We start from the raw sequence: 26740 nt of genomic DNA, 5'->3' as shown, positions 1-26740 counted from the left end.
AACACCAGTGTAACTCAGCTGAGTCTGGTGCCCAATTCCAACTTCAATCTCAGCTTCCTGGCTGTGTCCAAGAGAACTACAGACACCTTTGGGAGCACCTTGAGGGATTTCTTAGGATGTTTTAACTCTTTGACAACAGTCTCAGTTCAGTCTGAGCAGGGTGGGTGCAGTATTGGGTCCCCCCAGGTATGGGCTGAAGGCAGAACTGGAGCCCTATGAGCAACTAAAGCAGCAGCTGCAGGGATGAGGATGCTCACTATGAAAGCCTTGGCTATCATCCCTTTAGGGTACATAAAAAGGCAGTTCCTTGCTCCCAAACATCATGCTAAATCCACATAAGAGTTAAACATTCCCCTGGGAATAATTTCCAAGAAATGGGTTAACTCACCTGTTCCCCATCACTGCTTCTGTCATCCTTTCCCACCTTCCTGCTGCTCTCAAAGAAGAATAAGACGTGGTCCTGCTTCTAGAAGACCTATGGAAAAGAAATGGATGGAGGTGGCCCTGGATCAACAGGACAAGGGGTGATGGTTCAGAACTGCTGCTGGCAGCTGTCCCACCCCTGGAGCCATGGAAGGGGAGGTGGGATGGGGCCCTGAACAACCTGACCCAGTTGGAAATGTCCTGCAGGGGTTGGGTTCCAATGGCCTTTAAAAGCCCCTTTCAACCCAAGCCATTCTGTGTTTCTCTGGCATTCTGCTCCCAGTATTTGCAGTCATCTCCCCATCTTCCTTCTCTGCCCAGACAAACAAAGCCAGAGAAACTCCTGCCCTGAAATACCTCAGGAGGGAGCAGAACAACTTTCCCAGCATCACTCCAAAGGTAGCCAGAGGATTTTCTCCTCTTTAACAGACAGAGTTAAAGAGACTTCAGAGTCACCTAACCTGCACCTCTGGCAGGGCTCAGCCTCCCCAGAGCATCAGCTGGAGGAGGCTCAGGATGGAGGGGGCCTGGGTGGGGCAGGAGATTTCACTGCCCATCCATTAGGAGGCTTTGTTGAGTGCACACATGCTCTGCAATATTAACTCAACCAAATCTGGGAAAAAATCTTCCCCCAGTGCCAAAAGACACATCTGCAACAGGGCTATTTAGCAGGGTGCTCCCTGCTAACTTTTGAGAGCCTGTTCAAAGTCAAAGGCACGCTGAAGCTTTCCAAAGGGAGGAGGGGTCCAGAATCATTTGCCATAGGTAAAACAATATATTTTTCCCCCTGGCCTTGTTCTCAGAAGCTGTTTTGGCTAAATTCCTTTGGCTGGAGTAGCCAGGGAAACCCAGCCTGTGGCATGCACCCCGCATTTCATGGGGCTTTGCTTCGGTTTTGACAGCACTGAAAGCAGCTGAAAATGGGGCTTTAAAGTGAAAAGTTTCAGGCAACCACAAGTCTAGATGTTCCTACCTATTCTGCCTCTAATGGCAAAACCATAGTAAAGCTGTAACCAGATCTGCACTTTGCAGCTTGGGCACTTTTCCAGCACTTATCATGGAAAGTCTGGGAGATGGCAGTCTGCTTCAGCTAAGCCCCAGCCAAGGATATAAAACTGTTTTCCCCATTTGGGAATTGTGAGCTTCTCCAGCCCGTGGCTCCTGCTACTTGTTGGCCAAGATCTCATGTTCTGCTGCACTAGGATTTTTTGGGTTGGATGCAATTTGCAGGACCTGCCAGCATGCCATGGGCAAGGGGTGGACTTGAGGGGTTTTAAAGTATTTTAGAACCAAAAATGATTCCAGTGGGAGGAAAGGTTCAAAAGAGCAGAGCTCCTCTTAACACCAATGAAGCTCCCATCCCATAGAGCAAACTGAGACAAAATACAGAATGATGGGGTTGGGAGGGCCCTACAGACCCCCCCAGGGCAGCCTGCTCAGAGCAGGTCCTGCAGGTGACAGGGGTAAGAAAACCCTGGAGATATTTCTGGAGATTTCCCATATCTCTTTCTCTAGCCTCAAAATCTGGTGGCCACAAGAAGTCTGAATGGATTTCTTGAGCACAGACACTCCAGAACCTCCCCAGCCAGAGCCACTGGGCCATGGGAGAGCTGGAGTCACCCAGCTCCCTGACACCCCCAGAGCACCCCAAACTATGAGGGCCCTAAACCTGAGCAAGGCAAGAAGCAAACCCTGAACCAGTTCCTAGACAAGAAACAAGCCCTGAACTAGTCTCTAGGCAAGAAACAAACCCATTCTGTGCTCAAAAGCTTTACTGGAAGGGGCTTACCTCTGGGTTGGGGTTTCAGAATGAAGGTCACAAGGAAGTTGGCAGCTGGGATACAGAAACCCAGCAACACCTCCATCCATCCCCTGAGCAGCTCTGGGTTGGTAAAGCAGCCCTGATGCTGGGTCACAAATTAAATCAGATTTGAAAAAAAAAAATGAAAAAACAAAAGCAAACAAAAGTTGCTACGAGTTGCCCCATGAATGTGAAGGAAGGAAGGCAGCAGCTCTCAGGACAAGCAAGCAGCACCCAGCTCACAGGCAGCTCCTTGCACTTAAATCATCCCAAACCCCCCAATACTCTGGGGAAAATCCTGCAGCATGGAAGAGGCTGCTGGAAACCATTGCTCTTCCTTCCCAAGATGGGGTTCAGAAGAGCAAAAAGCACAACTACTCCTCCTAGCACTGAATTTAAGCCCAGCTCTTGCAGGCTCCTCCCAAATTGCTCATGGGTGGCAGCTGTGCCCGAGCTCCAGCTGAACCCACTGAACCCACTGATTGACCCGATGGGCTGGGAGTGCAGCAAACAGCACCTGAGAGGAACCTGCCCCTACCCATCCATCCCATCACCAGCTGTGCACCATTTACATCACTGCCTGATCAACAGGGGGGCTTGGCCCTGGTAGCTCTTACTGAGGGGGTTAAATGAGCATCACCTGGGGTTAATTGAGCATCAGCTGGGCCTTAGGGGGGCTATAACGGGAAAAAGTGACTTAATTTGGTCTGGAGGCTCAGGGTATTTATTCTTGTAGCTCAGTTGTGCCTGGAGAGGTTCCTCTCTGCTGCTGTTCCCCTGCTCTCCAGGAGAGGATTGGGTATGTTGTGTATTAGTCACTTTGTTTAGTGTAGTTTTTATTTTATCTTCTGGGGCAGTGCATATGTAAATGTGGTGGCTTTCCTATTTTGAAGTTGGTGGTTTTTTTTTTTTCAAGTTCTTAGCTGGAGCACTTTAATTACTGGTAAGGAAAAAAAAAAAAGGGAGATGGGAAGGTTTGAATTCTGAAATCCTGTGTGTAGTGGGGTTTTTTGGGTGTTTTTATGTATTTCTTCTTGTTCTTGCTTGTTTGTTTTTTTTAATCTGACCACAGCTTCACCTTGAAGCATGGATGGTCTCTGCCTTACCCAGGTGTTGCTCCCTGTTCCCCCAGGACCCTCCAGCTCCCCTGAGTTACCTGAGGAGCCTTCTGAGGATGCAGCCTGAGAGTGCCCTGAAGCAGGTTTGTGGGGGGCTTATCCCAGAGGTTCTCGTGCTCTTGGGGAAGTGTTTTAACTTGGAACAACTTTCCCTGCCCGAGGCATTCTGTGTTGTCCTTTCCTGGTTTCACTCCCTCCATGGATATTCCCTGGCTATGAATCCCATCCCCTTCTCTGCCTGCTCCCAACCTCCCTGGGCTCAGCAGCTCTGCTGGGTGAAGCAACAGAAATGGGTACAAGCAGAAATTAAGGGATTTATTTCCTGCCACAGCAGGAGGCTCTGGAGAGATATTCCCCAGGACAGTTTGGGATCTCCACTGGTGACCTGAATGAAGAAATACAGATTTTATGTACCAGACCTTAAAGCACCTTCCAGTGCCTGAAGGGGCTCCAGGAAGGCTGGGGAGGGACTTGGGACAAGGGCCTGGAGGGATGGGATGAAGGGGAAGGATTTCAGGCTAAAAGAAGAGAGGCTGAGATGAGATTTTAGGGAGAAATCCTTTGGGGTGAGGGTGCTGAGCCCCAGGTTGCCCCCAGAAGCTGTGGCTGCCCCATCCCTGGCAGTGCTGAAGGTTGGATGGGGCTTGGAGCACCCTGGGCTAGTGGGAGGTGTCCCTGCTGAGATGAGATGATGTTTAAGGTCCCTCCCAATCCAAACCAGTCTGGGTTTAGGTGACACTGGTCAGGGCTGGGGAGTCCAAAGCAAACTCCCCAAACTGGAGGAAAACTCAGGAAAAACATGCTGCCAGTGCATGAGGACAAACACAAGTGGCTGTGCTGAGGGAGGGTAAGCAGCCTGAAAGGGCTGGAGGGAGCCTGGGGAGGGCCAGCATGAGGACAAGGATTTGGGGTTTACAATGAGTCCCATTGTGAGTCAGCAATGTTCTGCTCTCCTGTCCTGGGATGGGTAAACACAGCAGAACACTGCAGGACAAAGCAGCTTTTCCACTCTGCTGGGGGAAGATGTATGAGGTGACATCTCTGTCCTCAGGGCTCGGTGTCCTTTCCAAAAGAGAAATGCAATAAAGGGAATTTAGGTACTAGAAGGTGGTCCATGGTGACCACCAGGAGGGGAAGGAGGGGGTTTTACCTTGAGAAAGAAAAAGACAACCTGAATTTTGGCTTTCCCAGTTGTTTGGGTGGTTGACTCTGCAATCTTGCCAATGTCCTTGAGAGCTCTGCAGCTCCATGTCTGCTGTCAGCATTCCTCCCACTTAACAGGAGTTACAGGGACTGTCCTGTGGCATCCCAGTGCCCATTCTGTATCTCCTCAGGGCTGGAGCAAGAGACCTGGTGTAGGAATCATGAAACCATCCTTGGGGAGGTCTCTGAGAGGTCACTTGGCACCTCCTCTCTTCTGGAACCAGGGTCATCTGGGTGTAAGAGCCTGCCCAGGTGTTTGGATAATCTATTTTTAAAAACCACCAGGACTTGGAGTTCAACTCCTGAGCTGACATTTGTGTCTTAGTGGACTCTTTCTACACCCTTCAGCTGTTTTTGTTGCTTTTTCCCCTGTCGAATCAACAAGCTCAGGTTAGCAGATGCCTGAGGAACGTTGTGCTCTGAATCCAAAGGAATAATTTTGTTGCCTGTGTGCAGGTGTTGGGTTACTCATGGACTTGTCCTCCTGACAGCCCCCCAATGCTGCCTGGAGAGGCAGAAGTCTTTCAAACCTTGTCTGGTACCTGGACGTGTTGGTACAGGCAGCTATGACCTGAACTTGTGGCACTGGATGGGGTTGGGATTCAGGGTGTGATAAAGCAGTGCAGGAGTGCATCAGGTTGGCTGGGCATGAGGAGGAGGCTGCTCTGCAGTTCCTCAAGCACACAGCATCTTCTGGAGGAGGTAGGAGCAAAAGTGTCCCCTTTGGCACTGTGTCCCAGCTCTGTCTCCCTCTTTCTGGGCAATACTCACCTGCTCTGCCAAATATTTTATCTAAGTGACAGAAACCTCCTGTTGAAATGCAGGTTTCCAGCCCAGGGACACCTCCCACCAGCCCCATCCACCCTTCAGCACTGCCAGGGATGGGGCAGCCACAGCTTGAAAACAACCTCCAAGGGGCTTGGAGGAACTGGACAATGTCCCAGCTCCTTTCCTTGGACTTCCAGCCCTGCAGCTTGCAGAGAACCCTTGGCTGGGAAGAGGAGGGTCTGGGGAGGCTGTGCTGGGGAGGCAGGAGGAGCCTGGCTGGTGGCATCCCCTGCTCCTCTGGTGCATGGCAGGGGAGGGTTTGGGGCAGAGCTGGGAGCATCATCTGCAAGGAACGTGCAGCCCCCCCCTTTCTCTTAGTGGGTGGTTGGGTTTTTCAGGCTCATGGATGATTGCTCTATTTATTTTGCCCCTGTCAAAAAAGGAAACTCACCGGCTTCTGCCAAGTAATTTTACACCTAAGTATTTCCTTCTGTTTGTCTTAAAAACAGCTTAGTATGGATGTTACCTCCGGGGGCAGGGGGGGAGCATGGATTTTTTTGGGTCTCTGGGAGCAGTCCTGGAGGTCCTGGTTGTCTGGTGGAGCAGAGGGAACTTGGAGCCTGTCTGAAAAAATGCAGCCCTGGAGAGCAGGGATTTGTCCCTTGGCCCCAGGTGTGTGAGGACCCCGAGGTGCTTGGGTGCTTTCTGCAGGGAGAGGAGCTCAGGCACCCCCAGCACGGGGCAGCTTTGGGTTTTGGGACAAAAGTTTGGGTGTAGGGGATCCCAGCCTGGGGGTGATGAAACCATCCTGCCCCCCAGAGCTGTCTGGCTCTGCTCTGCAGGGAAAAGGATCCTGCCTGGCTCAAAGGGGGGTTTTGGGGGCTGCTGAGAGGTGAGGGATGGAGAGGGAGCAGCATGGGTTATTTCTTCAGAGTGCTGGCACCACATGGGTCTCCAGAACCCTTTTGTTTTTTGGGTGGGGGATAGAGCCCATCGTGGGTCCTGCTCACCACTACCTGGGCTTTCTTCTGCCCAGTCAGACTCGGGGAGTTTTGTGCTAACCCCAGCTCAGGGTGAGCAAGAGCTCCTTGAGGTCCTGTCAGGCATCCCTGCAGCTGGGGGGCTTCAGAGCAAGGGCACAATTCCACCCTGGTGGGAATACACAGGACACACTTGTTTGGTTTGTGATGCACCACTGAGTGAGATTGCAAGAAATAATCCACACCATCAAGAATTCCCATCTAAAGGTAAAAGGAAGGTTTAGAAGTAAATCCACAGAAAGAGAAAGTGATGCTATGGAGGTGACAAAAAAGCCCCTTTTCTGTCTCCTAATCCAGCACTTCATCCATCAGGGCTGCATGCATAGCATTTATTTTCTGTCCTCTTTCTCCTGTCTGATGTTGACAAATGGCAAGTTTTTATTTTTATTTATTTATTTTTAATCACACTTCTCCTCAAAGTGGAGGAGAGGCAGAAGATGTCCCTTGCAGCCTCGAAGGGCAGCAAGATTAATGTTGCAAACCATCACCCCTGGCCCTGGCTGTTATCAGGAACAGCCGAGTCCAAGGAAACCCTGGAAAATCTCCTAAGCAAGCTGAAGGTGAGAGCCCTGCTCCAGCCATGCTCTCAGAGCTCTGACTTTCAGCTCCTGGAGGAGCCAGGTCCATGCTGCTCATGTGGCTTTAAATCCCAGGTTGTCCCTTCCCAACCCTGCTCCTCAGTTCCATGTCTGCATCCCTTTGGACACCAACCCCAGAAAGGATGGATCAGCCCCTGAGGAGCCCAAGCTCCCTCCAGCAGACCTGAAGAAATTGAAGTCCATGAAGCCAGGATCTGCTCCCTGCAGGTCTGGAAATGAACCTGAACCCTCTGTGGGCTGCAGCACCCCAAAAATCAGCCTCTGGCTGGCAACAGAAACTCTCCAGCAGCAGCAGCAGCAGCTGAAGTTGCATCACTGTAGGAAAGGGAGGAAAACAAAGGGCTTGATGCCCATAAACAAGGGCTATTGTTAAATGTACTTGAGGATTTGTGCGGAGACAGCATCAAGTTTCAGGCTTCCTGCTACTAAGTAAACTCTCTCTGATACGGGGAGGCTGCTGCTGCCTCCGAGGGTGCAATGAGAATTGTTAGTATGTTAAAAATGTCCCAATTATCTGCCTTCCCCTCGGTATCTGAACTTCAACTTGCCTTGAACCAGGTCCGAGGGAGAGAACAAGCCCAAAGGAAACAGAGATGCAAACTCCAGGGTATGAAGAACCCCCCGTGGAAGGCTGAGAGATAAATGTATTTGTTCCCCAGCTGGGCTCCAGGTCACTTGTGCCCTTTTAACCTGGTGCAATGTCTGTGTGTGAACAAACAGGGCTGGGAACCCCTCTTGGGTGTCAGTGGGTGCTGGTCTGGGTGTCAGGGAGCAGCCAAGGCTCCTGGAGCATCTCTTGGGCTGCATTGCCACATTCACCAAGGTCCTGGCCCATGTCCCATCATTACTGTGCTGGTTTGCTCTGCTCTCTTCTCATCTCCTCCCAAAGATGCTTCAGGTGAGCTCTGGGATGGCTGAGGTGATGGAATCAACTCCTCGCTGGCTGAAGCTGTTTCCAGCCTTGCAGGAGCTCTGGATTGTGAACTGATTTTATAGATTTCAAATATGAAGTGAATTAATTTTTTTTTTGGAGGGTCTGTATTGAAATTTGTGCCTGTTTTCAGGCTCTTTCCTGCTGCACACCCCCAGATTTACACCTTTTCTCATGAAATGAAAGGCAAATTTTTCCTTGGGTAAAAGATTCTCTTGGGCTAAGAAGGCTTTAAGCAGGAGGGAGTGAGAGAAGACAGGAAAGGTTTATTCAGAGGAGTGTCAGAAGAGAGAGAGGTTTAAACTGTGTCCTCTGCACAGGGTGGCAGAACTCCCCAGCACGGTGTGGAGTTGGTTTCTCCTCTCATTTCATGGCTGGGTTCAATGTCCTGGTCATGATTTATCCTCAGCTCTCCCCTGCATTCTGATGGTCCAGGGATGTGCCACCTCAAGCACTCTCAGGAAATGCTTTGGGTTGGAAGGGACCTTCAAAACCATCAAATCCCAACCCCTGCCATGGGCAGGGACACCTCCCACCAGCCCAGGTTGCTCCAAGCCCCATCCAACCTCCAACACTGCCAGGGATGGGGCACTCTGACTGGGAGGAACCAGAGATGTGGAGGAAAAGTTCCAGGGATGGAGAGCAGCAGATGCTTTAACAGCTCCACTCAGTAGCAACTGGGATACAACTGCAGCATCCCCAGGACTGTTCTGGGGCAGTGGGACAAAGAGCTCTGGGGAAAAGCCCTTCAGAAGACCTTTGGCACCCCTGGATGAGGCTGTTCCTGTTGGTGTGCAGTGCAGATCCCCCTCCCCCCCAGTCAGCTCCTTGAACCCTTTCCCTGGAAACCCAGCCTGATCTCCCTTCCCTGGGAGAAGCTTAACACAAGCATCCCAGGGCTTAGAGCAAGACAAAAGCAGTTCCTGTAAAATCTGTCAGGACTGATTGGAACCACATTGGCTGCTTCAGCTTGAAAGGTCTGAGCCTGCACGGGGCAGTGTGAGGGCTGCAGGATGCTGGGCTTGGTTATCTGGAGCTGCTGGATTAACCTCCATCCCTCTCCTGGGAGCAGCCACTGGGTGTGTGCAGCCCAGCTCAGGATCAGGGGGAAGGGAAGCTTTAGGTTCCTGGTTGTCTTGAAAGGAGCCATCAATCATCCCCTCAAGAAAACACCCCCTTGAATCTAAACAGCATCCAGAGCAGCTGCTCCAGCCCTCAGCACTCATTCCCCCTGTGCAGAGACAGAGATTCTGTTGTATTTGTATGTTAAAAAAATATTAAAGGGAAAAAAAGAAAAAAAAAAAAAGAAAAAGGAAAGAACCTGAAGCTCTGAAAGTTCACTCAGAAGACACGTTCAGGAGTATAAGACACCCGTGGCCCGTGGCCAGCTCGGGGTGACCTCTGGGCTGCTCCCCCAATGGGACTCGGATTACACTGCCCATCCTGTTCCTTCCAGCCAGGACCATTAGTGCTGGGGCTGATCCATCATCCCACGGCTCCTCTCCCACCAGAGATCCCCTCTGCACGACCACCACCTCCCCTGGCCCCAGCCACCCCTCACCATGTCCTGCCCAGCTCCAAGCCTGGCTCCTCTAGGCACTGAGCTCTTCCCTCTTTCATTGCATATTTTGTTTTTCCTTTTCTTTTCTTTTTTCTTTTTATTTTTTCTCTTTTCTTCTTTTTTTCTTTTTTTCCTTCCCCTTTTCACTCCCAGGCTGCTGACATGTAGATTTATAGCCAAATGTCAAAGCTCTCTGAGTCTTGGACTAGTTCAACTTACTCTGGGAAACTTCTGGAAAAAGAATTCATGGGCTGGAAGGGCTTAAATGCATCTGTGGCAGATTCAGCTCCTTGCTGTTAGCACCCTTCAGAAGAGCTGAATGCAGGCCAGGATTTGTTTATTTTTCCTCTAAATCCCCCCCCCCCCCCACACACACACCTTTTTTGTCCTCTGGTGGGGGAGAAGAAAAAAAAACCCAACCACAAAACTAAAAGTCTGGTGGAACCTCCATCTCCTCATTCCATTTCTTTGCCTTTCAGCATCTTATCAGAATTGCTCCTACCTCCATCACCTCCCTCCCTGGCATCCCCATGAAACAGGCTCCGTGGCTGCTGGAATTTCCTTCCCATCCTGAGGATGCCATAGCAGTTAGCAGGTCCTAACTCATGCTCTCATGCATGGAGATTTGGCTCCTGCAGCTCTCTTCTCACCAGTCTCAGGGTGGAAATTCCTTGGGAAGCTGCAGAGCTGCCAGCCAGCAGGGTAATGACCCAGAACCAGAGTCACCACGTTCATGGCTGGTTTAACAGCTCCTTTTATTGCCAGCACCACACACTCCTTGCCTAACTCTCTGAGGTAGCTGGTTTAAGCCCCATTTTAACCTGAAAAGACCAAACCTCTTCTTTGTTAATGTCAGATTTCAGGAGAAGCTCTGAAACCAGGGCAAAGTGGGGACAACTCCAGCTGGAGAGGGCACCAAGGTGCAGCAGGCAGCACAACCTCTCCTTTCACAAGGGTCTGGGTCCTACAGCTGCCTCCCCCCACTCCTGTCCCTCATGCACTAACAAAAAAAAATCCTGCAATTCTATCCCCTTTCCCTGCCCATGGTAGGGGGATTTTGCAACTAAATGGTCTTTAAGGTCAATTCCAACCCAAAGCATTCTATGATCTGATGATTCAGTTCTATACATCCAGAGGTGATGGCTCAGGAACAGAACCTCCAGAATCTCCCATGTCCTTGAGGAAAGCCACACAAGCATTCATCATACTGAAACCCAAGGGAAATCAGAGATTTCCACCTGAAGTGCACAGAGGCAGAGATGATCCCCTCCCCACAGCCCTCACCCTCAGTGTTTCTTATGACCACAGCTGGAGGTTGAAGGAAAGGATGCCCATGACAAACGCTTCCTTAGCAGCCCAGCAGCTTTGTCATTGCCAAGGGGCAGGACCAAGGGAGCTTTAGAGGAGGCATAAACCAGGAGGAACCCTTGAGGGAGCAGGGAGCAGCGTGTGCTAAAGGTTTTGGGAGGTCTCTGAGAAGGGTCACAAGAAAGTCGTGACAGAAAACCAAAAACCACCTTGTTCATGCTCCCTCGAGGCAGGGGACAGCCCCTGGAGGTGTCATTGCCTGCTGTCACCACTGCAAACCTCATCACTTCTACTTTTCATCCCTATTTGTCCCATCTGCAATCCCCTAGCAGCACCTTTGGCTCGATAGGGAAGGTGAGAGAGCCCTGGGAGGGAAACAGGCTGCAAAACCTCATCCAGCTCCCACCTGAAATCCTGAGGCCTCACGATGCTGGTGAGGAGCAGCACACAAGTAAATCATCCCCTCCTGAGGGATCTGGGCTCCTTGCTTTCTGTCTCTTCCCATTTGGCCCTGGGGAAGATGCCCTGTGGAGGTGTTTGCTGGCCAAGCATGGCACTGAACTTCTCAGCCTCAGGGTTTCTCTGCAAGTCCTGGTGCACTCCTGGAGCCTCCACTTCTGACCTGGTGCTCTCAAGCAGTTTCCCACTTTGCCAGTGCTCAGAACAGAAGAGGAAATCCACAGCTGAGCCAGCAGGGCAGGACTGAATGCTTCTTACCCTCACTGGACTCTCATTGATCTTTACAGCCAAACCAAGAAGCAACAACCTGAATACTCCTGTCCCTCTGTGCTGCTTTTGTCTGCAGGAGTCAGAGTGTTTCTTGAAGCATTTTTTTTTTTTTTTTAAGAAAGGAAAAACCCGAAACCACCGTAACATGAGCAAAGATTAATCAAATAGATAAACCCCAGAATAACAAAGAAAAAAGCCAGCTGCCCATGCCTTCTGCAGAACTGCATCTGGAGGAGCTCAGCTCTCAGGGAGATGCTCAGGGAGGTGGGAATCAGGTGCAAGGTCCCCAGCCCAGCTCTGCCTCCTCTCTGCTGCTCAGCAAGGCTCTGAGCATGGTGTGAACCAACCAGAGCTGACTGGTGACACTGGGGGACAGCCCAGCCACACATCCCCCCTCAGCACTCAGCCCCTCAGCACGGGATGAGGCTCAGGGAAAGCACCAGCACAGGAGGCTGAGTCCTCCCAGGACCAGAGAAACTCAGGGTGATCCCTTTGCTCTCTCTGATCATGAGCAGGGTGGGTTTTCCTGCTTCCATCTGCAGGTGAGTTTTTCAGGCCTGCCTGGAAATTTTGGGTCAGAGCACCTGGATTTGTTGGCTCATATTCCTCCCCCTCCTTGGCTTTTCTTCTTCTCTGAGCAGGACAGAGGCTTTGCAGGCATCTGCCACTCACTGCTTAGCCAGAAAGCAGAGACAGGGATGAAGCCACAAAGGTTGTTTGGGGCCACACCTGTATTTTGAGGCATTTAATAAGAGGAGGTTACGTCCTCCCCCCTTCACCCACAGCACCAGACGTGGTTGTCCTGAGAGGGGATTTCTAGGACAATTCCACCTTCCCTTCACGGGGCTCTGGCATGATCCTAAAACCAGCCACCCAGGAGGCAGTCTCCAAAATGCCTGATGCAGAAACTGCTGGCACCTCCCAGGGATTGTTGGAGCCTTTCCCAGGTGTGGAATGATTCCCCCCCCCATGGACAGTCCAACTCCATCCAGGCAGGGGCTGCCCCAGAGCTGCTGGCTGGAGAGGGGCTGCAGTCCCTTGGTGTGCTGGGGCTGGGGCTTGTTCACAGCTGCTTTTTTTTAAATTCAGTCTTTAAAGGGGGAATCTGACCGAGGTGCTTTGGCCTCCCTCAGCCTCAGCAACTCAACTTCCCTCCCCGTCTGAATCCTCCTTTCACTCCGCTGACATCCAGATGCTAATTTGTTCTCCCCCTGACCTTGCTCCTTCCCCTCCTGATTTGAAATTAGCTTACTAAAACATGTTTTCTTTTAAGAATCCACAGCCTAATCCAGAACAAACAAAACACATTTTCTCAAACCACCAACTTGCATGAACTCCTGCCCTGGCCTTGACCGCACTCTCTCCTCCCCATCGCCTCTCAGCCCCCCCTGGCCCCCCCACTCCCTCCATCACCATCTGACTGAGGTTTCCAGGAAATTTTTTTTCTCTGACGAATACAGTTGCAACAGCTCAAAAAAAAAGAGGAGGAATTTTCTCTGGCAGCTGCAGAGATGTTATTTTATTTACTTTCCTCCTGCATACATGGCTTTGGAGCGGGGGCTTTGGAGACGTGCGTGGAGAAGATGAATCTGCACGCGTTGGCTTGCTCCAGAGTGTGCTGTAGGTGGAGAAAAGCCCTGAAAAGGAGAGCTCTTCATTCTTATTAATCTTAGGGGAGGAGCTCTTAACGCTTATTAACCTCAAGGTTTCAGAGAACAGATGGTTTGGGACTTGAGGAATTGAAAGGAGAGGGAGACGAGGCTGTTTGAACAGAAAAGTCAATTATTCCAACTGCACACAGGTCAGCACTTGCCCTTTTTTTTTTTTTTTTCCCCCCAGCATTTCCTATGAATGGCCGGGCTGTTTTCTTGTTTACCTTTTTGGTTAAGAAGCAAACAGAACACCCAAATTCAGGCCCAAAGAAGGAGGTTGGATTTCAGTGCTCTGCACCTCGAGCCCCCCTTAAAAAACCTTGTTGTGACTTCCAAACCAAGTAGTGAGTGGGGGGAAGATCTCCCTTTCTGCCAGGATTGTCACTTCTGGGAATATCAGCCTTGCCTGAGGCCAGAGGTTGGCAGCTCTTCTACCTCCAGCCAGGTATCAGTGATGGGTCAAGGATGATCCCCTGCTCAGAGGAGATCCCAGCACCCCAAAATCTGCTGTGCCTGCTGCTGCACCACAGGCTCCATCCCTGCATCCCTCACCCTCCTCTTCATCCCTGCAGCTCAGCTCTTCAGGTCCTGATTTTGCTAAACTCAAGATGAGCTGAAAAGCTCTGCTTGCAAGCCCAGAAACCCAACCATGTCCTGGGCTGCATCAGGAGAAGCAGCAGGGCCAGGGAGGGGATGCTGCCCCTCTGCTCTGGTGAGACCTCCCCTGCAGTGCTGGGTCCAGTTCTGGGGTCCCCACCACAAAAAGGACCCAGAGCTCTCATAATGAGTGCAGAGGAGATCGTGCAGGTGATTTTGAGTTCTGGAGCAGCTCTGCCCTGAGCCAGGCTGAGGGATTTGGGGTGTTCAGCTGGGAGAAGAGAAGAATCCAATGGGGAGACCTTAGAGCACCTTCCAGTGCCTGAAGGGGCTCCAGGAAAGCTGGGGAGGGACTTGGGACAAGGGCCTGGAGGGATGGGATGAAGTTCCAAGCTAAAAGAGGGGAGATTTGGATTGGATCTTGGGAAGAAATTCTTTGGTGTGAGGGTGCTGAGCCCCAGGGTGCCTCCAGAAGCTGTGGCTGCCCCATCCCTGGCAGTGTTGAAGGTTGGATGGGGCTTGGAGCACCCTGGGCTGGAAGAAGTGTCCCTGACCATGGCAGGGGGTTGGGAATGGGAAGAGTGACAGCTTGGCTCATCTGATCTGGTATTCTGCTGGGAGGAAAGAAAGAGGGGAGATTAGAAAGGGATGGGATGGAATTACTCTAAGACTCTTTTACTGCATGGTTAAAATAAGCATCTCCAAAGAGAGGAGTTTGTGGCCAAGTGATCTCAGTGTCTCTCTGATCTTTGGCAGTGACCAAAACCTCTGCTAATGATTAATAAGAGTCAGGAAATATAGGCTGTTAAATTCCTTCTTACAGCTTCTCTGCCCTTCTGTACACCAAAAGTATCTGCAGAGCATTACAACTCATCATCAAATGTGCCTTGAAAACAATTAACCCAAACACCAGGTCCCTGGCAGAGTCTGAAGGATACCTGACTGCAACAGCCTTTATCCAAACCCAGAGCACAGCACAGAGCACACAGATTAAGTGGTTTGGCCCAGTTAGAATCAAGAAATAGCATGAAAAGGTTAAAAGAGACTCCTCTCACCTTTCAGCCTATACATCTCTAAAAAACCCCACAAAAATAAAGCAGAACTCCAGCCAGGTTGTCAGGGAAAGCAAATATTGTTTTGCTAAATGTTTTCCTCTGCTAGAAATCCAATTTTCCAATGAATAACCACGCTGGGGGGATGTTTTCTGCCTGCCCTGTCACCCCGTGTGAGGCAGCACACAGAGCCCTGAGGAATGGGGTGTCAGGGGGTGGTGATGGGGGTGCCCTGCCTGCCCCCTTTGCTCCAGCAGCTTCACCCTTCCTGCCTGCCAGGCTGCTCTCTGGGCTGGGTGGCTGTTTCAGCTCCTCTTTCTCCAGCACTCTTAACTTTTCTTTTCCAAGTGGAAGATTTTGTGTGTTCATTTCCTGACCACACTCCTGAGCCATCCAGAGCCTTTGCTTGACTTTTTTTTTTTTTTTTTTTTTTTTTCCCTATCCAGATCCTCATCCTGCTTTTTAATTACTGGGGTTTCTTCCTTTGTCCCCTTGACTCTTAAAGAAGGAATTAAAGAGTGCCAGGTCAAAATGATCAGCCTCTGCCTAAGAATCCTCAGCCAACAGGGCAGATGTAGTAACTGATGCTCTTTATATGTGTAAAAAATAAGTTTGTGAGCACAGAGAGGGGGAGTGAGTGGCACAAGAGGCTGAGGAGTGTGGTCTGCACCAGGGGGATGCCAGTGCTTGTGTGTAGGGAAGGTGGCAGCAGGAAAAATAAATAGATAAATGTCACTTTGGGCATTTAATGCAGACAAATTGCTCACAGCCCCTGTAAAGGGGAGGATTCAGGGAGATCGTCCCAAAATCTCAGCCTCTCTCTTCCTTTCTGATGGCAGAGAGAGAAATCAGAGGAGCCAGAAAGAGCTGACACTGCCCTGAAAAGCCTCCCTAGCATAAATCCTGATTGCAGCTTCATCAGGTTGTGTAAGAAAAACTGTCCCTGGAGGTGTTGTGTCTGTGCCATGAGGGAGCAGGGAGCTCCCAGGGAGCTTTGTAGGGCCCTGGGTCATGGGGCAACAGCCCCACCAAGGTCTCAGCAGCACCAGCACCGACTGCTTGCTGAAGAGACCACCTAGGAAGGAGAAACCAGGCTCCTGGTGCAGGCTGGACAGCCAGGGGAAGCCCTTGGGAGAGATGCTCCAAGCCCTGATGTGCCCCAGCTCTCTGGCAAGCACTCAGGAAGAGTCAGGATGCTCCAGGACAGCCTGGGCTGGCTGGCAGGGGGCATCTCTAGGAGGAAATGTTCTCCATACACCACAGCTCAGCCTTCTCCCAGCCAGGACATGGCCAGCATGCCAGCTCAGGCACTCCTGCAGCATCAGGAGGGTCACTCGTGCTGAGCATCCTGAGTGGACTTTGCCTGGGGCTTAACTAGGTCACAGCATCTGCTGTGAATGAGCTGCATGGATAAAACACTAAAAAGAGGAGAAAAAAAAAAAAAAAAGAAGTAAGAAACACTGACACTGAAACCTTGCATCACTGGATGTGCTGGTGGAGGCTGTGGAAGGAAATGAATGAGGTTCTGATGGCAGCCCCACAGCTTGGTGTCTGAGAGGTGTTGTGTCCCTCCTGGGGCTCAGTCACCCTCTGTCATCCTGGGTCACATCCAGAACTTCTCTCTCCCTCTGAGTCAGAGCTCCCTGGGAGAGCTGGAGCTGGGTGAAGGTTGGGGGATTGTCCTCTGGGGGAGGATGTGGGAGATGCTGAGTCCCCAAGGCTCCTTCCCAGCAGCAGCAGCAGCCTCACCAAACAGCAAGCTGGCTCTGGAGAGCCTCTCCCCCTTTCCATCCCACCATCAGGGCTGGGAAGCAGCTGTGGCATCTCCCCTATCTGATTCATCCCTTCCTCCTTTGCCTAGGATTATATACATTTTATTTTATTTCTTTTTAATTTTTTTCCCCAATCCTTGGGCTTCAGCCCCTCTCCTGACACTCCTCCTCTGAGGCACAGCCAAACCCAACACCCTGGTGTCACCCCAGGATGGCAGCATTTACCAGCTCAGGATTTTCAGCTCCAGAAGATGCTGAAGTGCTGGGGGTGCTGCTCTCCCTGCCTGAAAGGAGAAAAGGAGAAAAGTCCCCAGGCCCTGGAGTCCTCAGGGTGGCACCTTGAGCTCTGTGGTTCTGCTGGCACCATGGCCATGCCAGAGCTGGCTCCAGCACCCACTCACCCATTTAGGGAGGGGATGGAGGTAGGCAGGAAAGGAGGGGGGGAGATTTATTTTCCAAAATCCCAACCAGCTGGGCCCTGTCCCTACCACTGCTCATCCCTGAGGGGCTCTGACTCAGTCTCCTACATCACTACCAGAAGTTTGGGCTCCCTGCAGGACTTTTCCTGGTGACCTCAGGACAGCCAAGGGCTGAGGGAAGGCTCCAATGGGACCTGGTGCTGCTGCATCCCTAGCAGGGTGACTGATGGTGATGGGTGATCAATATGTCAAGGCAGTCCCAGCAGGGCTGGGGCCAGAGGATCTCTGGAAGGCTTTTTCAATGGAAATTATTTGCAGCTTCTAGGAAACCCATATTCTTGGAAAAATCAGGGGCGTGTTGATAGTGGTCAGATTTGTCATCCTGAGAACAGATTGTTTATTTACTTTTTAACAATTAAAAAAAATATTTTATATCCTATAGATCTTTTTTTTTTTTTTTTCTTTTTTCTTTTTTCTTAAGGAATTACTGCAACTTTCTACTTGGACACACTTTCCACAAAACAAAGCTTGGTTAGATTTTTCTGGCTCCTAAAGACCAGGGATGAAACCCCTGTCTCCCCAACCTTGACAGCTCAGGGAAGATGCTACAGGCTGCTCCCAGCCTTTTCCCAGCCAAGCCCTGACTGAGTGCCAGCAAGCTGAGCCCAGCTGCTGAGCCCACTCAGCAGCCCAGACACCAAGTGGCTTCACCAGATCCCTTTGGCACATCCAGAGGGGCTGCAAACGTGGCTGCTCTGCTGCCTGAGCAGAGGTCACTGAGCAAAGGGTTTTTCCTCTGCAGGTGCTGGTGCTGGAGGCAGCTTTGCACTGAGCTGAGGGTCCCCTGGAGCATCTCCCCATGGCTGGGAACATCTCTGCAGATGGAAGTCACCTCCCTTCTACATCCAGAGGAAGCTTTGGGTCCTGGAAGCTGCACCAGTGTGGGACAAGCTCTCCCATGAGTCCAAGGTCAGAATGGTTTGGGTTGGAAGGGACCTTCAGGATCAGACAGTTCCAACCCCTGCCACAGGCTGGGACATCTCCCACCAGCCCAGGTTGCTCCAAGCCCCATCCAGCCTGGCCTGCAGCACTTGTTCCCATCACAGGATGCTTGTTCACTCCCACACCTCTCTGGAGTGGCAGTGAAGGTCACACAGGGTGTCCCAGGGTGTCTGCGGTGGTGCCAAGGGTTGTGTTTTGGGAATCAATTCCTTTCTGACTTACCCTGAGACCTAAAAGACCCCATCAGACAATTCCTAACAACAGCCCTTAGATACCTGCAGTAAATCTGCTCCATCCAAGCTGGGCTGGAACACCTCCAGGGATGGGGCAGCCACAGCATCCATGGGCCCTGTCCCTGCAGTGCAGATGTTGTTCCCGTGGTGCCATTTTGCCCCATCTGCATCTGTTCCATGCTCCTGAGGCTGTGTTTGGTCAGAAGATCTCCCTGGTTAGAGAAGAGAGGAGAGGAGAGGAGAGGAGAGGAGAGGAGAGGAGAGGAGAGGAGAGGAGAGGAGAGGAGAGGAGAGGAGAGGAGAGGAGAGGAGAGGAGAGGAGAGGAGAGAAGAGAAGAGAAGAGAAGAGAAGAGAAGAGAAGAGAAGAGAAGAGAAGAGAAGAGAAGAGAAGAGAAGAGAAGAGAAGAGAAGAGAAGAGAAGAGAAGAGAAGAGAAGAGAAGAGAAGAGAAGAGAAGAGAAGAGAAGAGAAGAGAAGAGAAGAGAAGAGAAGAGAAGAGAAGAGAAGAGAAGAGAAAAGAGGACATGGGAAGTCCCTGCCCTGGAAGAACACTGTGCCAGGATCAGAGCTGTGACTGTCCCCTGCTACTCAGAGTAGAAGCAGGTTCAGGATCAGTGCCTGGGGCTCTGTATGGGGTCACCCCCCAACACTTGTGCAGGATTTACCATCTAACTCCCTTTTCCACACGTGGGTGACCAAGGTGCAGCAGAGCCAAAGGAAGGGTTTCCCTGCCTCTGTGTCCTTCTTGTGTTATCAGCTGTGGTTGGGCTGAGCTTCAGCTGCAGGAGGACCAAGGGCTGAGTGCCCATCACAACCCAGCCCCTGGTACCTGAGACCTTGGCAGCTCCCAGACACCAGGTGGGAGCAGTCAGAGAGGTTTCTGTAACCCATGCTCTGTCCTGATGGCAAACCAAGTGTTTGCTCCCTGAAACGATGGATCTGTGATTTCCTGTAACTCTTTTCCATTGGGAAAAAAATATAAAACAACAGCACCAAAAAGTGTAACTGAATTTGGGCTTTATTCTAATGAGCTCTTTCTGAAAGAGCAAAACATTTCTTGCCTGGTTTTCTCAGTCAAGGCTGTCTGAAGCAAATGCACCCATAATAAGCAGTCAGGGGCTGACAGTTGTCCCAGTCCAAACCTCTAAAATTTCTGAGATTTACCAATTGTATGAAAAGTCTTTAATGTGATCTGTCCATTTCTCTGGAACTCTGGAAAAAAAGACTTTCTGAGTCTGAGCTTATGCTGTAGGATGCTTAGCTGCTATTTTTTTTTTTCCTATAGCTGGAGTTCAGTTGAAATATCAGAATTTGGATCCAAACTTCTTCAAAGTTCCAAACACTGAGGATTTTTTTTTTTTAATGAACAGATTTGTAAAGGGCCAGTATGATCATCCAGCAGTAATTTTCCTCTTAACTCTAGGATTTCATCCATTGATTCCCACTTACTTTGAGGTCACTGTTTCTGGCTGAGTGGTTCTGTTTCAGACGTGTGATCCAACCTGGGGACAGACAGCTCTTCCAAAGCCAAGAGCCAGTCATGAAGGTTAGATCCAAACACAACCATTCTCTTACTTTTGGACCGTCCAAATTTATATATTCTGGGGTTTCCAGCACTTTTGTTTAGGAAATCTTCCCGTGGCTGAATGGGAAGAGCCAATTCCCCTTGTATCCAGACTCCATGTCTCATCCATTCCACCCTCCACAAATGATTCCCCTTCTCCACTCCCCTCTGTGGCTCCTGCTCCTCGTGGAGCCCAGGCTTTCCAGGAACACTGGGACTGCTGATGGTTTGTCTTCATTTCTCCATAATGGGCCTTGTAGACTTTTGTCTGCATCATCTGGCAACCATCTCAGCAGAGCCTGAGCAAGCTGCTGGCTGCTCTCACTGGCTTGGGTTGCAGGTGAGGGGCTCAGTGGGGTTTTATAGGGACCAGGATGCTCTGAAACCCCTCAAAGCCAACGGGGCTTACACGTGGGATCCTGGGTTTCACATCACATCCATTTTCCTTTTTTTTTGTTTTTTTTTTTTTCCAGTGCTGCTGAAGACTGTAGTGTTCAGACAGGGTTGAGATCCAGGCTGAAGGGGAGCTCCTGATTCAAGAGGGGAAAGTCAGCTTGCTCTCTTTTGCACAGAATGTTTGGGACTGAGGTATCCAGAGAGGAAATGAATTCAATATGGGCTCAGGTTTTGGTTGATGTTCACAAAGGGAGAGGCAGAGGGGAGAGCAGAACTGCAGGCACTGAGAGGCCTTTGCAGCAGAGCTCACTGCAGTGAAAACCCAGATAAAAAGAAATCAAAACCTCCAAGGGGTTTTGTGTGGAGATGCCAACCTGGGCATCTGTGTCCTGGTGTGGTACCTCTGCAGAAGACACAAGGAACAAGGAAAAACCATTGCAGGCTCCTACAAACCCTTTGCTTGTGTGCTGAGGCCATGCAGGGACTCTGCAAGGACAGCACCAGGAGGGTCCTTGGTGTTCCCATCCTTGACTGCTCACGGGTAAAGGTTGAGTGCCATGGTTTGAGGCAAACCTCAGCCATTCCTCACCTTTTCCTCAGCAGGGGCAATGGAAGGGAGCAGAAACCCAGGGCTGATGAAGCCCTTGAGTATCCTCAATGTCCCTTGGCAGTACCTGCTACAGAAGGAGTCTGTCCATGAGCATCTTCAGGGTTGTGTTGAACCAGCAAGTGATGGGATTGGATAAAGGATAAAGACCTGGATCACATGGGAACACTACACCACCTTTTTTTTTGTTTGTTTTTTTCCCTGGAATACCCCAGGCAAGGAAAGGCTGCTTTGAAATGCTATTTTTTCACATGACTTAAACACCAGAGTGGCTGGAAATACAACTGCCTGCATTCCCATCAGGGCTGGGAGATGCCATCAGTTTCCTGGGCTGCAGGCTCAGAGATTTTCCGAGGGATAACCCTGAGGTGTCTCTCAAAGTGCTTCCAGGCAAAAGTGTTCAACATTTTTTACTCAGGCATTAGTAAAGAGAACTCTCCCCATTGCAGATGTATCTGGTACCAGAGGAAATTCCCTGGCTCTGCAGAACTCAGGTTTTTCTCCCCTTGGACAAGAAGTTCTGAGAAGCAGGAGGTGTCAGCCCCACATCTGCCTCTGGGCACGACCTCTTCTTGCCTTTGAGCTGAGTGTTTTAAGGGACAGAGGAACTCCTTGGTTGACATCAAGCCTGAAGGGCTGCAAATTGCTTTGTTTTGGTGTTTTCTGGTTTTATGAATATGACATTTTAAGTGGCCAAACTTTGTGGATTTTTTTTTGTTTGTTTGAAATGAAGACTAATTGCACCAGAAGTGCAAACATAAATCAAAATGTTTGAAATAAGCTTTTTAAGCTTTCTTTAAATGTTCCAACCCAGACAATTTCAGCAAAGCCCACAGTCCTCCTTTCCCCAGGACTGGACTTTTGAGTGTCAGCACTCCAGATATTTCAGCTTTTTATCACAATTTATGATGAGAAGCTTGCTGAGATTTTAAAATAAAATTCACAGAATAGAAAGGCCATTTCACACCCAAGTGTAACACCCCGCAGACAGCCTGTGCTCAGTTAAAGATGCTCATGTTGTGAAAAACAGATTTCTTCACCGCCTTTGGCTTTTGTAAAGCAGAGAGGAGTGTGGGATTTGGAAGGATCTGGACTCAGGTCACTCTTCTACATCACCACCAGGATTGTTTACTGAGCTGGCTTCACATGAATACCTTGTTCACATCTGCTAATAGCCCAGAGGTAACAGGCTTAGAGCAAGCCAAAGTCTGAAGAAAGTGATGTCTCCCAGGTGTCTTGGCTATCTGTAAGGAGGCCAAAAATGAGAGAAGCAGAATCTACTGGGAAGGTGAATGGAGCTTCTCTGAAATCCTCCCTGGGAGATGGAACTCTCCCCTGTCACCATCACTGTGCCCTGAGAAGTGGTACCCCCTTGTCAGAAGTGTTGTCCCCAGGTCACTGAGCAGCTGGCTGGAGGAAGAGCACGAACAAAACGCTGCCTGGTTTGGTTGTCACCCCTGGGGAACACTCACAAAAAAAAGTCTGCCTCAGAGTAAGAGGGGAAAAAAAAATAATAATCAAAATTTGACAACCCAAACCTGCCTGTGGGAGGGAGCTGATTTGCCCCAAGGATGCTGTAACCTGAGCTGGAAAATCAGAGCACATTTGGGATGGTTTTTACCTCCCCTCTGTGCTAGGAAAAGGAGGGAAAGCAGTCAGATAACTCGTGCCCAGCTCTGCCCAAACAACTGCTCTGAACTCCAGAGTCAGAATGAGAACTTGATTCAGTGCAGCTTGCAGCAAACTCCTCGTTAGCAGGATGAGGTAATTGGGAGCCCAGACAGGCTGCCTGATGCCTTCACAAATGGCCCTTTTGAAGCTTTCCATCTTCCCAGGGGAACGTGGAACCTCTATCTCCTTTTACTAGAGGTTTTTAGATGAACTCCAACCAAGCTGCAGGTTGGCCCCACGCCACAGTATTACTAACACAATCTGGCAGGAGGGCAAACAAGCTAACATTAAAAAGAAGAAATATCCTTGTGTTATAACAAGTCAATTCTGTTGGAAAATTGCAGCTGATTGTCCTGTGCCAAGAGCACCCAAACCAGGTAAATCATTGGCTTTTCTTTGAGGGCAGCTTTGACTGGATAAGAACTTAATAGCAAAGTGTTTGGAGCCATCAGCCTGGGGCTGAGCTCCCTCATCAGCCCCCAAGGTCTGAGGTCTTGCAGGAAAACCCCAAAACCCCACGGGGCTGTGTCAGGTGAAGGGATGAGGAGCACCAGGATTACCTGGAGTCAGATATTTTCCACCGTGCTGGCCAAGAAGGCCCAAGGACTGATTTATCCCTTTGGCTTTTCCCAAGAGGAGAGCTCAGCTGCTCTGCTATCTTAGGGATCAGGGTAGGAAGGGAGAGGGGTGGAGGAAGGGGAGCCCTGGGGGGAGGTTGTGATGGAAAATAAGGAAGGAAGGTGATATGGCTGAGGGCTGGAGCCTGAGATGTTTGGTCTGAGGTCCTGCTCAGGTCAGAAGTGAGAGCAGAGTGATCCCATCACTAAATCCTTTGGGATGGGATAGCAAGAGCTGCCCTTTGAGCAGAACATGCCTCTTGCATCCTCAACTCCTACATCAAGCCTGCTCTTCTTCCCCCTCTCCCCAGATATGTGACTCCTGCCAACTGCTCATGGGCTGCCAGGCTCAGGTCTGCTCTGTTTGAGCTCTCTGGCAGATGATGCCCAGAAGAATTTACCATTAAGATCCCACAGTTGAGTTCCCTGGGGAGCAGGAACGTGAGGTCTGATGGAGGAGATCACTTCTAGAGTCTGCCTGGGCTCTGTCCCTATTCCATCCACACCCCAAAAGACTCATCCTTGGCCAGCCCCAGCACCCTGGGTGCCTTTCTGAAGGTGAGGACAGGAAGGACAGACAGGAGGACAGACCAACTGCCCCACTATCTCTCCAGATCTCCCTCTCAGCCTTCAGCCAGGTCATTGCTGTGAAGTAGGAATCATTATTATCACCGTGGATATCTGCTGCTGTGGTGGGTGGGATTCCTGGCTGGGATTTGGGTTTTCACTGGACAAAGTTGTGTGGATGCATCTCCCCTGCACTGCTCTGTGTCTTCAGGTATTTTGTGTCTGGATTTTTCAGGTCCTGAAGGAAAAGCATGAAGGTGTTCCCAGGGCAGTGGGGTGACCATGGCTGTACCTGCAGCTCCCTCTGTCACTCTGTCTGGTAAGGCTGGATTCTGACCTCTCTTTTATTAAGGTAACTGGCTATTTTTTTTAATTTTTTTTTTTGCCTGCCTGTTTGAAGGCAGGAACACAGTTATTGGGGTTTCTTAGAAATGCCATCCCACTATGAAATGGAACTGCAACTGGTGAAAAAGCTCAGAAGTTCTTAAGGGAAGAGAGGGAGAAGGGTTTGGCAGACAGGCAGATGCTCACACTGCTCCTTCTGTTGGGAAATGGGAGCACAGGACAAGGGAGATGCAACCCAGCAGCTGGGCAGGGCTGTGAGGAGAAGATGCATGAGGCTTGGGCTGGGCTTTTTTCTGTCAAAAGCTCATGTTCCTCCAGGTGTGAATGTTCCCTCTTCCCAGAAAGCCTGAAGGAATGGAAAGTCTCTCCTCATCCGGGCTGAAGCTCTTTAAATATAAATATCACTTGAAGGGTAGGGATGGGGAGACAGCCTGAATGTCAATGAGTGGAAATGACCTTTCCCTGCTGAGGCTCAGTGGATCCATCCGGGTTTGTGGATGCAAGAAAAGATCTGAGGTCTCGTCCTGCTGAGGCAGGGAAGGCAAAATGTGTGTGTCTGTGGGGATGTGAGTCCAAATATGTGTCCAAAATATCTAGGTGGCACGGAGTCCTGGCTGCAGCCTCCAGTCTGGATTTTCTTGATGAGACATTAAGGCACCAGGATTATGTGTTTGTGTAAGGAAAAGGAATGGAGAAAGGGTGCTTTGTTTTATTGTTATTTTTTATTAAAATAAAAAGGGGAAAACATATTATGCTAGGGAATTAGGAAAGCATTTCAGTTTATTTCTGGAAGGCAGCACCTTGCCCAGAGCTCTGTCTCGGTGTGGAACACGAAGCTTTCCCTGCAGAGCTGGTAAAAGGGGAAGTGGAAGGGGAAAATGAGCAGCACCACAACTCTGAAAGTCCCCCCAGGGAATTTACCTTCCCCTCAACAAGCAGGAGGAGAGCCCAGAGTGACAGGGACAGCAATGGTGCTGGGGCAGAGAGGGAAATAATCCCTGGCCCAGAGGGATGGCAGAGAGACCAAGGGATGGCAGAGGCTGCTGAAAGCCCAGGCTTGTTCTGGGATGCTGTAGGCATCTCCATGGGGAAGACTATTGGCCTTCAAGGGGAGACCACTCACTGATGGGCACCTGGCCCTGGCTGGCCCCAGCTGCAGCCTCCTGCAGGAATTCTCCTCTGCTTCAAGCCTGAAAGCAGCTTTCCCAGGCAGTACTGGGAGGAGGTTTCATTTCCAGGCTCACTGCTGGGGACTCCTTTGCTTTTACTGGGCTCTCGCAACACTGGAGCCTTCCCAGGATCATGGAAATCCATTTGTCAGAACTTTTCCTGACAAAACAACTCTCCCTATCAATGCATCATCAATGTATTGAGTCTGCTCCCTTTTCTCCTCCAAACCTTTCAAATCTCAGATGGATCAAGTTGGGCACAGCAGTGATGAGCTCAGGGAACAAAGGAGCTGCAAACATCCCAGGGGCTGAGTGTGGGATTGATGCCTCCAGGGCAGAGATGGCTCCTCTCTGGGATGGGATGGAAGTTATGAGTCCTCCCATCAAAAGAGGTTATGGAGAAGCACACAAGGCTCTGCAGAAGACACGAGGAGCACAGTGAAGAGGTCTTGGTGAGCAGAGAGCACCCTTTGAATTCACCTTGTGCCCAGATGGGACCCATCACTTCACGCCTCACATCACCACCCAAAATCAAGTGCAAAGGGGAATTCTTTTACAAGGGCCTGGACTGGATAAAATGCAATGCCTGGGCTCATTTTCCCAGAGGTTCCATGGCCCAGTTTGGAGATAGGAATGCAGCTTGGTACAGAGGTTCCTCTGCTGAAGCAGTGATGGTCAGATCCTGCAGGAGGCAGGACAGAGGAGTCACTCCTTCCTCTGCTTACTGGATTCTGCCTCCAGGCTTCCAGGTATGTCCAGAAAATCACTGAATCAATGAATGGTTTGGGTTGGAAGGACCTTGAACACCCTGTAGAGAGAATCAGCCATGGCCAGGGACACCTCCCCCAGCCCAGGGTGCTCCAAGCCCCATCCAACCTTCAACACTGCCAGGGATGGGGCAGCCACAGCTTCTGGGGGCACCCTGGGGCTCAGCACCCTCACCCCAAAGAATTTCTCCTCCCTGCCCAAGATCTCCTCTCCATCTCCCCTCTTGCAGCTGCAAACCCTTCGCCCCTCATCCCATCCCTCCATTCCCTTGTCCCCAGTCCCTCCCCAGCTTTCCTGGAGCCCCTTCAGGCACTGGAAGCTGCTCTGAGGTCTCCCCATGGGATTCTTCTCTTCTCCAGGCTGAACACCCCCAACTCTCTCAGCCTGGCTCAGAGCAGAGCTGCCTCAACTCTTTGGTGCTTATTAAAGCCCATATCCTATTTTTGCCCCCCTTAAAAGCCATTAATTAGCCTGTGGCTTGGTGGGGATATTGTGCACACAGAGATAAAATAATTCCAGGCAAGGAAGTGCTTTCCTAATGGCAGCCCTGGAAGTCTCACCCTTCAGGACACAGCCACATCTGTTAATTCTCCCTGGGACTTACAGGGAGAGCTGAGTGACTTTTATTTCTTTTTTTTCAGTGGTAATAGGACTAAAGGATACTGAAATTCAGGGAATTGTTTCCCCTGGGAGAAGAAACACTGCAGAGGTAGTTGTTTTGTTGCTGTGTTTTGTAATTTTTTTTCTATTTTATTTTAAGTAATAATAATGAAGCATTTGGAGTCCTCTCTTTTAAAACATTTCCTCATCTCAGCATGGAATTTAAGC

Source organism: Calypte anna, chromosome 4B, assembly GCF_003957555.1.
Source record: "Calypte anna isolate BGI_N300 chromosome 4B, bCalAnn1_v1.p, whole genome shotgun sequence".
Taxonomy (NCBI): Eukaryota; Metazoa; Chordata; class Aves; order Apodiformes; family Trochilidae; genus Calypte; species Calypte anna.
The sequence above is the reverse complement of the archived record's forward strand: the minus strand, read 5'-3'. Positions refer to the sequence as shown.